Source organism: Anabrus simplex, chromosome 3 (assembly GCF_040414725.1).
Source record: "Anabrus simplex isolate iqAnaSimp1 chromosome 3, ASM4041472v1, whole genome shotgun sequence".
Lineage (NCBI taxonomy): Eukaryota > Metazoa > Arthropoda > Insecta > Orthoptera > Tettigoniidae > Anabrus > Anabrus simplex.
In genome coordinates this window covers 15,448,809-15,462,942 of record NC_090267.1, presented here as the reverse complement: position 1 = coordinate 15,462,942, position 14,134 = coordinate 15,448,809, and the positions used below count along the sequence as shown (strand labels likewise).

Here is a 14,134-nt window from a genome sequence, read left to right as displayed (position 1 = left end):
TGTGTGGGATGATGTCCAACGCGAAGCCTTCATGGACTTGAAATCTGCTTTATGTAACGCTCCTGTACTGCCTATGCCAGACTTTTCTAAACGCTTCATCCTTCAGACTGACTCTTCTTCCTCAGGCATATCCGGTGTTCTTCTTCAGGAATTTCAAGAAGGGCGTCGTCCTATTTCTTACGCTTTTCCTGCCCTGAATCCTGCTGGGCAAAATTATTCCATTTATAAGTTGGAAGACTTAGCTTTTGTCTTCTCTTTAGAACGCTTCAGAATGTACCTGGAACATCTTCCTTTCGATCTGGCAACTGATAATCAGGCGTTGAGTTGGGTACTTGCCAAGCCGCGAAGGACCGGTCGTCTAGCGCGTTGGGCAGTGAGCATCTCAGCCTTGCAATTTCAAGCCCGCCACATTCGTGGTATGGAAAACGTTGTGGCTGATGGCCTCAATAGGATGTTCTATCCAGGCAGCTCTGACCCTCAATCAGAGCCGGCAGACCCATCTACCGAAAACGTATCAGCTTTTTTCAATGTAGTTCTCACTGACTCTCCCTTCCTTTTCATGGATATAACCAAACATCAAGAGGACGATGCTGAGTTAAAAGGTATTATCGACAGGATTAAATCCGGTGAGCATGTTAAGCCCTACATTCTTAGTAATGGTGTACTGTGTTGTCCTGCTCGCGGTCGCAGAGACCCCAAAATTGTAGTCCCAACTAACCTGGTTCCGGCTCTCTTCAAATACTTTCATGAATCCCCAGTGGGCGGTCATCTGGACGTTTTCATAACGAGAGAGAAGATTCGTAACCACTTCATTTGGAAATCCATGGATAGTGAGATCCGTACCCTTGTCAAGTCCTGTAAGACTTGTAACATCAGTAAACCTGCCCTGAATACTCGTCTAGGTCTCTTGTCTTTCGAGTAAGCTTCTCGCCCAATGGTGAGACTGTTCATAGACTACATCGGGCCCTCCCCGAGATCTCGGAATGGTCATCGTTTCATACTTGTGTGTGTTGATGCCTTTTCGCGTTTTACGTGGCTGTTCCCCACTCGGATGGCTAACACCAACACCACCATCTCGTGCTTGAAATAGATATTCGCTTCATTTGGACCCTGTCAAGTTTTGTAAGTGATAACGCAAGAGCCTTTACTTCTGTCCAGTTCCGGAATTTCTGTTTTGATCTATCCATTGCTCATGTAACCACTACCCCGTATTACCCGAAGCCAAATTATGCTGAGAGAGTGAATCATAACCTGCATTCTGCCCTCATCGCTTATCACTCATCAGACCACTCCAAGTGGGATTCCTCATTAAATTGGTTGTCCTTTGCATTTAACACTGCTGTCCATGAAGGCCACAAGCAAACCCCTGCTTCATTAATGTTGGCTTTTACCCCAAATTCTCCTCTATCTAATCTGTGGTCAATTAATGACCTTATGCCCGACGATGCCAGCCCAGAAAAGATCCGAGCTAATTGGCACCGTGCACGAAAGAACTTGAAGGTTTATTACGCTAAGGTCCAGCGTAATTACAACCAAGTGTGAAGACCGCACAATCTGTCTGTGGGTGACCAGGTGTTTATTAAAACACACCCCGTCAGTAGTGCTGCGGACCATGTTATCAGTAAGTTGGCCCCCAGATTTCAAGGTCCCTGCACCATCTTAAAGTTCCTCACCCCGGTGAGATTATTGGTGAGCGATCCTGAAAGGAAAAGGATCAGCAGAGTCCATCTCTCCCAGGTCAAGGTACCTTAAGTCAGGTAGGGAGGGGTGAATACCATTGTTGTGACCATGTAGATTTAGTTGTAAGCTATTTGTAAGAGTTTAGATATAATATAATGATAAGTTTATTGTAAGGTATTTATAAGGTTTTAGTTATAAGGTAATAATAAGTTTTGTTGTAAGTTAGTTGTAAGTATTGTGTATGTAAATACTTTAGGTATCCTCTAGTGTAATGGATTTAGTATTATAAATTAGGTAGGTTTTAGTTTAGGGTCACTGTTTGGAATTTATTTCCCTTACTTTCAGGTTTAGGGTAAACTCCTGTAGTTTCCTTTCACCCCCACCGTAACCTTGTCAAATGAATTATTGATAGTAGTGCATACCCCGGGGCTAGTGCCCTAATATCCCTGGTTTGCGAGAGAGAGACTCTACTCCATACTCATTAAGCCACCCATTGGATGACTCTATGCAAGATCTTTGGGCCCAGCAGCATACTTTTACTTCAAGTATTCTCCTGTCTGCTGTGGTTTGTTTATGTTACAGTGGCTGCAGTGACCAGCTTCTTCTGGTGGCAACCTGAAGTTCCAAGTTGGGAGGCGCACTCTGTGCCTTGGGCGTTTCCATCCGGCACCACTGGACGGTGTCTCACCCATCTGCTTTACTGGTGCAAGATACCACTGGACTGCAATTTACATAGCTACCTGGGTTGGACTGAAATTAAATGGAGGCTGGCGACAAACGGCCGTATCGGCAGCCGCATCATCAGCGAGAACCTGTGGCCTAGCTGTGCTGTGACTGGTGTGGAAACGTGGTCCAAAATACTTAGTCCATAACTTGACTAAGGAGGCTTTGAACACTGTTTGGCAGCAGAGTGAGAAGTTTCTGGCAGAAGCAATGAGTGAACATCCTTTGGTGGACAAAGTTGAAATTGTCAAAGCAATTGTAAAAGGTTCAGAAGGCATTGAAGTGTAGTAACAGTTTGTTTTGTTTTTGTTAGAAAGTCAACTTCAAGAAATCACGATTGTTAGGGTCATGAATCTCTCCTATCTATAATATGTGAGGACGTTTTATAAATTCATCGCTTTCTCCCCAGTAAAACTATTTTAATGGTCGAACATGGCTCGACTTTCGGGGGGAGGAAGATGTCACAGGTGTAGAATGTGTTGGAAAGTGGAAAGTGTTTATTGAAGACTTTATTTGTAAACCTTGCGTAGTACTTGCTGTATGATATGAGGTATGGTGATAATGTTTTATTGGTAACAACCTAACCTGTACAGTGTAATATTTGATAACATATTGTATTTGTAAATAGTAGATTTCAGTTCTATACCAACTGGAAGTGTCCAGAAAATTTGTGACGCGAATTTTTGAACAGGGTGCGTTGCCTTTTGTTGCTTATGTATTCTAGAAAGTATTTTCTGACCGTTCTGGAAGTGGAAGGTTCGTGAGCATGTGTATTCGAGAAATTTAAAGTTCGCGACTGAAGTAGGAGTTGTGATTGGTGAATCTGAGTGACGATAGGTGGGCTCATGCTTTCTGATTGGCTACTCCAAGGTCAGAATTTCCCTTATTAAGAGAGTGAGGCAGCATTTCATCTGTCTGTGGTTTGTCAGCAGTCTATCTGGTTGTCCGAAGTTTTGAAGTCGTCTCGCTACTGGGATGGGCCACCTGATGGGTAAGCACTCTTGATTTCTGTTCCAGCTTAAATTGCCTGTAATATTAGCTTGCTTTTCATATCGGAATCTGCCCTAACCTCACCTAGATTCGCCACTTAATTATTTATGATGCCTTAGCTTTTCAGCTGGGCTTGCCTGTTTGTTTTCGAGGCATTCCCCGTTTCTTGTTTCGCTAAATATGAAAATTGTAGTTTAATATATTTACCTTGGGGTTTTGCCTCTGGTAGTTCGGTGTCACTTGATGTACGCCTGAGTTTTAGAAAAGTCCATTTAACTTCACTGTAAATTGTAATAGCGTACCGTATTACGTTTCTTCTTACTTACTAAATTGCATTGTACAACTGGATTTGTAACTAGATGTATAGTTTGTTTGAATCTTTGAACTTGTAGGAAGCTTTTGTCAAAGAACATGTATTAATATTGGTTTGTGTCAGCCGAACATGTAGGTTGTATTTTATTATCGTTATGTGTCGGTATCTTCCGCATGAGGGAATTTGCTAAGTTTTACAATATTTCAAATTCTTCCACCGTTTTGATATTTTTTTGCCTTTTGGCAAATTTTATTTGTCAACAGTACATGTTTTGTTCCTTATTTAGGAACATCCTCAGCTGTTATTGTAGCTTAGGTGAATTGCTAAGATTTTAAAAAACACATTAATTTGCAAGTAAATTCACTTAAAATCTACTAAAAATACCAATTAAATTAAATGATATTAAAAACAATGTGGGGGTTAGTGTGTTAAAGATATGAGAACGGATGATTACATGGTTGGTCAGCTTAAAAACTGTGTCTATTTGTTTGAGTAGTTGTTAAAAATTTCATTCTGTTACATTGAAATGTCTGTTTGCAGTTAAAAGTTTTAAAAAATGTTTGACTTTGTAACAATGTTCAAATTATTGAATGTTTTATCTTCTGTTCTTTCCAGGTAAGTTGTTATATATTATGAATTTGTTTGTGGTGCCTTGGATTGAGTCTAATGTGGAACTTGAAGCTGATTGTTGATCAGTGTTTGTGAAGGCAGCTTTGTTTCAATTTCTGAAATGAAATGAAATAAAATAAGGAAATGGGAATTTGTTTTAAAAAACATGTGTCTTTACTTAATAACTAAATGTATAAAAAAGTTCTTTACCTTGCTATTTTAGACTCCAATTCTACTGTGACCCTGGAGGGACGTTTGTTGCTGCTTTGCGTCTTGTATAATAATGGTGTGTGCGTTCCGTTGTATGCTCCTCCGTACGGGGAGGCGAGGTTGCGGAGAGGGGAGGGGGCGTATCGGTTACTGTCACGGCATCAACTTTAGAAGGGCTAGGGAGAGAGGATGTACAAAACGGCGGAGGTTCGGTCTTATTTATCCTTTTACTATTTGTATTGTGTCTTTTGCCTAAAATTTCAAGACTTGATAGTGTCCCTTCAAATATAGGATTTCTAAAGTCAATAGTTTCATTTAGGTTATTGTCCTGATAGCTTTTTTTGTTCGAAATAAATGTACAGATTTTCTAAAGTATTAAGGAGAGCTCCTTTGTTTATTTTATGCAATATAGTTAAATCCTGCTCTATGATTGTGCATTGATGTCTGGTTGAACTCATGTTCGCGGAAATTTTTTTGTCTTTCAGCGTTGACATGCTCCTGGTATCTTACAGTAAAACTGCGCCCTGTTTGCCCGACATAACTTTTTTTACATTGGTGACACTTCAATTTATAAACTCCTGATTCAGAATGTTTGTTTCTTCCTAGGGAATTAACACTATTGTAATTAAATAATTTATGCTTAATGTTATTGCTGGTTGAATATGCGATCTTATAATTATATTTTCTAAACAAATTGGTTACTGTGTATAAGTTAGGGTTATTGAACGTGAACTTGGCGTATTTGTCTTTCTTTTTTGTTTCAGGTTTTAGGTTAGTTTGTAATTTCCGTTTGAATTTACCAATTATTTTGTTTATTATTTTTGGTTCAAAACTGTTGTATTGGGCTTGTTTGCGAATAAAGAGCAGTTCTTTTTCTCTTTTTGTGTGTGTAAGGGGTATATTAAACGCTCTATATATGTAACTGTAATAAGCTGACCTTTTTGCGATTCTGGGTGCAATGAGTAGTTCTTTATTGTAATGGGAGTAAAAGTGGGTTTTCTGTGTATCTTGAAGACAAACTCTTCCTTTTTCCGTGTTACATTTATGTCTAAAAAGTTAATGGAGCTTTCTTTTTCTTTCTCTAATGTAAACTTTATTCTGGAATCAAGTGTATTTAATTTATTGAGGATATCGTCACTGTTATTCTCTCTTCGATCTATTACGGCAAAAGTGTCGTCCACTTCTTCCACGTCTTTTGCCGTAATAGATCGAAGAGAGAATAACAGTGACGATATCCTCAATAAATTAAATACACTTGATTCCAGAATAAAGTTTACATTAGAGAAAGAGAAAGAAAGCTCCATTAACTTTTTAGACCTAAATGTAACACAGAAAAAGGAAGAGTTTGTCTTCAAGATACACAGAAAACCCACTTTTACTCCCATTACAATAAAGAACTACTCATTGCACCCAGAATCGCAAAAAAGGTCAGCTTATTACAGTTACATATATAGAGCGTTTAATATACCCCTTACACACACAAAAAGAGAAAAAGAACTGCTCTTTATTCGCAAACAAGCCCAATACAACAGTTTTGAACCAAAAGTAATAAACAAAATAATTGGTAAATTCAAACGGAAATTACAAACTAACCTAAAACCTGAAACAAAAAAGAAAGACAAATACGCCAAGTTCACGTTCAATAACCCTAACTTATACACAGTAACCAATTTGTTTAGAAAATATAATTATAAAATCGCATATTCAACCAGCAATAACATTAAGCATAAATTATTTAATTACAATAGTGTTAATTCCCTAGGAAGAAACAAACATTCTGAAGCAGGAGTTTATAAATTGAAGTGTCACCAATGTAAAAGAAGTTATGTCGGACAAACAGGGCGCAGTTTTACTGTAAGATACCAGGAGCATGTCAACGCTGAAAGACATAAAAAAATTTCCGCGATGGGTCAACACGTGAGTTCAACCGGACATCAATTCACAACCATAGAGCAGGATTTAACTATATTGCATAAAATAAACAAAGGAGCTCTCCTTAACACTTTAGAAAATCTATACATTTATTTAGAACAAAAAAGCAATCAGAACAATGACCTAAATGAAACTATTGACTTTAGAAATCCTATATTTGAAGGGACACTATCAAGTCTTGAAATTTTAGGCGAAAGACATAATACAAATAGTAAAAGGATAAATAAGACTGAACCTCCGCCGTTTTGTACATCCTATCTCCCTAGCCCTTCTAAAGTTGATGCCGTGACAGTAACCGACACGCCCCCTCCCCTCTCCGCAACCTCGCCTCCCCGTACGGAGGAGCATACAACGGAACGCACACACCACTACTATACAAGACGCAAAGCAGCAACAAACGTCCCTCCAGGGTCACAGTAGAATCGGAGTCTAAAATAGCAAGGTAAAGAACTTTTTTTATACATTTAGTTATTAAGTAAAGACACATGTTTTTTAAAACAAATTCCCATTTCCTTATTTTATTTCATTTCATTTCAGAAATTGAAACAAAGCTCCCTTCACTAATATTGATCAACAATCAGCTTCAAGTTCCACATTAGACTCAATCCAAGGCACCACAAACAAATTCATAATATATAACAACTTACCTGGAAAGAACAGAAGATAAAACATTCAATAATTTGAACATTGTTACAAAGTCAAACATTTTTTAAAACTTTTAACTGCAAACAGACATTTTATTGTAACAGAATGAAATTTTTAACAACTACTCAAATGAATAGACACAGTTTTTAAGCTGACCAACCATGTAATCATCTATTCTCATATCATTAACACACTAACCCCCACACTGTTTTTAATATCATTTAATTTAATTGGTATTTTTAGTAGATTTTAAGTGAATGTACTTGCAAATTAACGTGTTTTTAAAATCTTAGCAATTCACCTAAGCTACAATAACAGCTGAGGATGTTCCTAAATAAGGAACGAAACATGTACTGTTGACAAATAAAATTTGCCAAAAGGCAAAAAAAGTATCAAAACGGTGGAAGAATTTTAAATATTGTAAAACTTAGTGATTAAATTTTGATACAGAAAATGAAGTTGATTGCTTGCAATGGGGGAATTTGTTCGGAATTTATTTGTAAATTCCATTTGTATATAATATTTTGAAAATTATGGATCACCGTTGATTATTTCTGAATCTGCAACGTAAGCCATATCTATGCCTTTGGTAGGTTCCCAGCCTCTTCACACCTTCCTAGTTTATTATCATCTAGTTGGCCCTACTGATATTTACTTAAGTTGTTATCGGCGGAGATCCGCGTAGTTTCAGCTGATGTTTCTCTGAGTGTGTAGTTGCTCTTACTTTCCTCCCTTTATTGTGTTTAGTGCTTTGTTTCGTGTAACCACTGTAGGAGCAGTAACATAACCAAAAGAAATAACATAACATTATCATACACTAAGTCAAACCTAAATTCTACCTAACTCCCACATAACCATAAACAAATGATACAAAGCTTCTACACTTACTACACATGCAAAGTCCTGAGTAAAATAATGTGATTGCCATGAGGGCTTATTGATAGATGATTTACAAGAAAATTTATGCGAAGGTAACTGTCCCTATCTCATGCTAATAAAATCTGTTCAAACTTATCTTGACATGGTGACCTCACGACTCCTCCATGCCAGATTGAGAGATTGGACTTAGTCCAACATAACTCTGTCTTCATCCTGGGTCGCTGGTCCTCGGTTCAGCTCCTGGGGTTGATTCATGGCGATGCCATCTGCTTGACTGATGAGTGTTGGACGGTCTCGTGCTATTGGCAGCTCTTGTCGTAGTTTCCGTACTACACTAACTGCAATTAGATACATAGTTAAATGTCTGCTGGCACACTGCGAGAACTCCTATTCCTTTATCTTTCACGTTAGGGTTGAATGTACACTCTATCCAGTCAAAAGTTATTTAACAAAATTCTTAGCACTTTACTGCACACGACTTCCGAGTTGAAGTCTGTTAATTGTTCCCCTCCTAGTTCGGGTACTAGCTATTTCTCAAGGCTACTGTTATTAAATGTTTGACTTAACATCTTCTTAAACGGAATCTTTGTGTGTAGTGTGCAAATTCATGATGGAGCCTCCTACGTGGCTGACTTCCACAACAATCAAGAGTGAACAAACAAATGATTCCCTGATCACTTAGCATGCTTTGTTTTTAGTCCAGACAGAGATGACACACCATGGGATTCATGAAGATATACACTTCACTTCGTTGTGCATAGAAGAGTTTGGTTTCCATGTTTATTCCATGCAAGTTATATAATAGAAGGCAGTGACTATTAATACCAAAAATCAATTCATAGCACTCAGAAAATTATGATAAGTTGTTTGGTAGTTTTATTTCCCCCAGATTTCGTCCATAAGTGAAGATATTATCCTTGTTTCATAACTTGCCAGATCTGCTTGCTGCTGCCTATCTTCTTATCAGGGTGGCACATGTGGTTCCCCTAACAGCATACGTGTTGCTTCATCCTTTACATTCAGTTTTCTTACTCTCTCTCTCAGTGTGCCATGCCCATCCTGGCGTTCTCTGCCTTCCCCACGCTCTCAGCCACATTTGGCACCTTTCTGAATTTCACTCCCTTATACCATAATTCTGATGCGTTAAATATTAATTTTCTCTCACCATTAACGATATGATTCAATATGTATAAAACAAATATAAATTGCAGCATTATATTGTGACGCACTATTCAAGGCCACAAAATTGTGTACTGGCCTCTGCAATCTTTCAGCTCTTAGGCAAATATGGGTGTTGCAAACTATCTGCCTCATTTTCGAAGATGAAATGAGTTAGCTATGTTTTATAAACTCTTACCTACAGTCCAACAGATTGCGGAAGTTAAATATTGTTCTTGCACTGTGTGTGGATCATTGGCCCTGAAACATGAAACTAACTGGCGTAGAGAAAATCAGAATTGAATCCTTTGAAATATGGTATTATTTAAGTTTCTTGAACATCAGATCAGTGTATCATGTTGCTAATAAGGAGATAGCTAGGAAGTTGAAGAGGATGGTGTTTAAGGAAAATTTGAAAGTAAGAAAAAGAAAGTTGATAGAACACATTTTGAGACTGAAGGGAACTGTAGAGGATAAGAATATGAACAGATTAGAGTACACGTAGAATGTTATCGAAAATAAAAACCTACAACCTGTTATCCAGTCTTTCACCAGGTCAGGGATCAAATGAATGAACCATATATAGGCTATTAGTACAATGGGTTCGCCACTCCCAAAGTGATTTATTAATAACTGATAGTTGCTATGAAGTGATAATGGAGAGCATTGCTGAAATGAAAGATGACACAAAAAACCTGTCCTGCCTCTGGTTTGTCCAGCATAAATCTCACATGGAGTGATCACGGTATCCAGCGGTGAGAGGCCGATGCGCCACTGTCTGAGCCACGTAGGCATGTGGAATGTTATTGTTATGTAAAATTAAGATGTTAATACTGGACAGGGTGCCATGGAATTCTGTGTCAAACTGGTCTATGGACCCAGGTGCTGGGGCAAAAGAACATGTCATCTAATCACTGGGTTTTCTTGAACTTAGCTGAAATTCGATCACCCAAATGGGTTCTTTAAAATGAGTAATTATGTCACTGTGGTTTGGGTTCCATTGAGAGCTGGATGTCCTGTGGCTATACTGGTGATAGCAATGGTGACCTAAGACCTCAAGCTTGTTACTTAGTCTATGTAATGGTGACCTAACAAAAGCTATAATAATATATTGTTCTGGCTTGTGTTTCAGTGTAAGATAATTTATAACCCCACCACTTAGATACTGCCTTTGCTGTGTGAAATGGACCTGAAAAAAGAAATCAAAGAAGAGCAAGTCTGGCTTGAAGAGACAGCAAATTCTTTACTCGTAAGTATCATTCCAGATAAGTTGATAGTTGGAGCGAGATTTTCATCACCTTTCTATGATCTGTCTGTTGTTTAGTCATTGTTGGATGAGCTTGTGAATGGCCGGCTGTTGAGAGTGCTCTTGCATTATTGTGGTGATAAAGTAGTTAAAACCTATTAAAATTGTTTGATTGTGTGTGTGTGTGTGTGTGTGTGTGTGTGTGTGTGTGAGATCCATTTAGAGCTGTTTATGCATTGATGTTTAGTGCTTGTTGATAAAAATTAGGAGTAGTGATATTTATTTGAATTTTATAACAAGTAGTTTAGTTGGTGTTCTGTAGATTATGTTTTCTAGGTTAAGTAGGCTAGCTAGGTGTACTTGTTTTGAATTTATGTTTAAGTAATATAACACTTTTTAAAATAATTTTCAAATATCTGTAGGTTCTTTGGTATAATACTTACAAAGGCAGATTATTGTAAGGAGTTGTAATTTCCGCAGCTATTTCAGTATTTCATATAGATATCCATTCAAACTATCATGAAGGTAATAATTTATTCAATTAAATAACAACATACACTCCATTATTTGCTCCATTACAACAAAAAGAATATTGTTGCTGAGTAATCAAATACATGAATCAGCTGATTTATGTATTCCAATAATTTGTAGACTTTGCACCTTCGTTAATTCATTGAGTAAACGTTAATAATCAGATTCCTATATCCCAATAATATTGCAGTTCAAGTCCCCAGCATAGTTTTGACAGAAATTATTGTAGACAACTTCTTTATTTTCAGCATTTAAGGGCACTTTTACTCTCCGTCCCACGTAGCAGGGAAAATAATAGTAATCCACCAGCTGCAAAAATCATATAACTACATTTCAGTTGAGAATTGTAGTGTAAATATGGTATATTTAGATAGTGTCTTGGCTGCTATATTCATGTGTATCTTTGTGTATCTTTCATGTATATTTCTTAGAGCATAGTAGTATAAAATAGTGTTAGTAATAATCTGTCAATGTATTTCGCTTTCTTGGTAATCTTTGAGTAGTTCTTGTGAATTACAAACTTGCAATTTTCATTTCTGTTTGTGCTTAGTAGTAAAATATTGTAATTAGGATACATCTGAACATAGTTTAAAAATATTTTAGTGTATTGTAGTATCTTATTAGAAATTGGCATGCTTATTCTTTTGTAAAATCTTTGTGTAGTAGAAACCGTCTTACTAGAATTTTGTTGTTGTAATTATAATAGGTTTAACTGAAAATCCACAGCTTGTTTCCAGTCATTTGACCATGTCAGGAATGGAGTGAATGAAGCCCCATCTAGCGGCGAGGATAGGAATTTTGCCGGCTGTCGAAGCCTGTAGCACTCCTGTGAGGCATTGATTAATGAATGACAGATGAATTAAATGAAATGATATTGGAGAGTGTTGCTGGAATGGAATATGACAGGGAAAACCGGAGTACCCAGAGATAAATAGTTTGAACTACAGTTTAGAATTGTGTAATTCTTGTGTATTACTTTCAGTATTCAGTAATTAATGGCAGTTTTTATCCTCTTGGGGTGTTGTAGGATAATAATATAGTACGACTAAGTAGTATTGTAGTAGTATATTAAATGCCCCATTGTCGTGTGATCTTTGTGTACTATGTTAGACAATATTTCTTTCCTTTCATTTTCCTTGCACATAATAAGTTATTTATTATTCCTTTTCTTTTCATTTTTCTCTAAAGAATGACTGAGAAGTGCAAGTGTAGGAACTGTGGGTGTGGCAAGGCATTAAGGAGTATTAGGGGGGAGTGAAGAAATTGAGGGAGATAATTAGGATTCTCTCAGGAGACAGGAAGGAAGGTAGGCCTCCCTCAAATAATGTACAGGATACAGTAGGTTTAAAAGAGGGATGGGAGGGAAAGGGGAGGGAAAGGGGGAATTGTAGAAAGACGGGTGGTCGAATGTTCCAAGGGGAAGGAGATTGCTGGCTGAGGGCTCTATTCAGAATCAGAAGTCAGGACAGATGTCTGTGAGAGATCGGTACGAGTCACTACATGGAGAACATCAGAAGGAAAATGAAGAACGGGAACTGTTGCTGAAAAGTGTGAAAGTAAGAGGAAGAGAAAAGGTAGGAAAGGGAAATGTAGAGTAGAGGATTGGAAAAGACAAGCAGAACAGAGTCATGGTGGGTGGGGAAAGATAGGAGGAAGTAACTTTTGCAGCTGTCAGAAAAGATAGGGCAGACCAAGAGGGGAGGGGATCAAATGAGGTGGGTAGGATTGAGGCTCTGGTCATGGGGGATTCCATTGTTAGACATGTGGGGAAAGTGTGTGGAGGAAAGGGAACCAGGGTAAAGTGCTATCCAGGAATTAGGTTGAGGCAGATGTTAAAGAAAGTAGAAGAGAAGGAGGGGGGGAAAAGGGAAGGTGGTAGTCTTTCACGTTGCTACAAACAACGTAAGGCAAGCAGGTATAAGTACCAACATAGTTGGGGATGTCTGGGATATGGTAAATGCAGCACGGGTGAAGTTTCAGGAAGCAGACATTGTTATCAGTGGAACACTGCGTAGCAGGGATACTGACTGGAAGGTGATTAGGGATTTAAATGAGAATATGGGGTGGGTATGTGGGAAACTGGGAGTGAGATTTCTAGATCCTAATGGGTGGGTAGGAGGTAGGGATCTGTTCTGAAATGATCTTCACATAAACCGCAGTGGTATGTATAAGTTAGGAAATTTGTTTAGAAGGGTTATAGGGAGGTATATTCAGGGATACAGTACGGCTAGGGAGCAGTGATAACGGTACGGGGATCTGGAAGTCAAGTAGGCATGATATAAAAATTTTAGTTTTTAACTGTAGAAATACTGTAAAGAAAGGAATAGAATTAAGTGTTTAATAGATATATACTTACCAGATATTGTAATAGAAATTGAATCATGGCTGAGAAATGATGTAATGAATGCATAAATTTTCTCACTGAACTGGAGTGTGTATCATAGAGATAGGATAGGAATGGTAGGAGGAGGAGTATTCATTCTGGTGAAAGAAGAACTTGTAAGGTATGAAACAGTTACAGATGACAAATATGAAATTCTGGGTGCAAGGCTCATTTCTAAAGATAATAGGCAACTTGATGTCTTTGGAATGTGCAGACCGGGAAAGGGTAGCGCTGACACTGATTCAGAATTATTTGAGAACATAATCAGCTATGTGGGAAATGAAATGGAAAATAATATGATTGTAGTGAGAGATCTCAAATAACCAAATGTCAATTGGGAAGGTGATGTGAATGACAGAAAGCATGACCAACAAATGGCAAATAAGTTAATCCCTTAACTGGGGAATAGTTTCATAACGTCAACCAGCCAGTGGGTAATTATTGAGCGCAACTTGCACTTTTGGAATGGGTACAGGAGCGTGCGGCAGATGTAAGTACTTAACAGAAAAATATATTTTACTTGATTTACTTGAATTATGAGTGATATAGTAGAAATTCCATAGCATTTTGTTATTACTGTTTTTCTTGTAAACCCGTAAATATATACATATATATGCAGTGTGTTCATACAAAAGTGAATATAAAATGTGTTCCTTTCATTATTATGATCATATTTTTCAGGTTTTCAGATATGCATCAATAGGTTCTACATACTTTCTGGTTCATAAGTCATTCAGAAATTGCGCACAGTGTGGTAAATATGGAAGCATGGGCAAGCACAAAGTGCCACGTCACATTCCGCACAGCAGTAGACAGTTTCCCATCACGTCTGGTT

At 37.9% G+C, this 14,134-nt stretch overlaps 1 protein-coding gene across 1 annotated transcript in view; it reads left to right on the top strand.

Annotated features, from left to right (window-relative positions):
• Positions 1 to 14,134, top strand: part of LOC136865928 (zinc finger protein 25) — a 260,844-nt gene that overhangs the window by 29,565 nt on the left and 217,145 nt on the right. Inside the window, exon 2 of the mRNA XM_068226562.1 lies at positions 10,272 to 10,388. The gene's annotated coding sequence lies outside the window, so the exon portion shown is untranslated. The remainder of the gene's footprint in view (positions 1 to 10,271; positions 10,389 to 14,134) is intronic.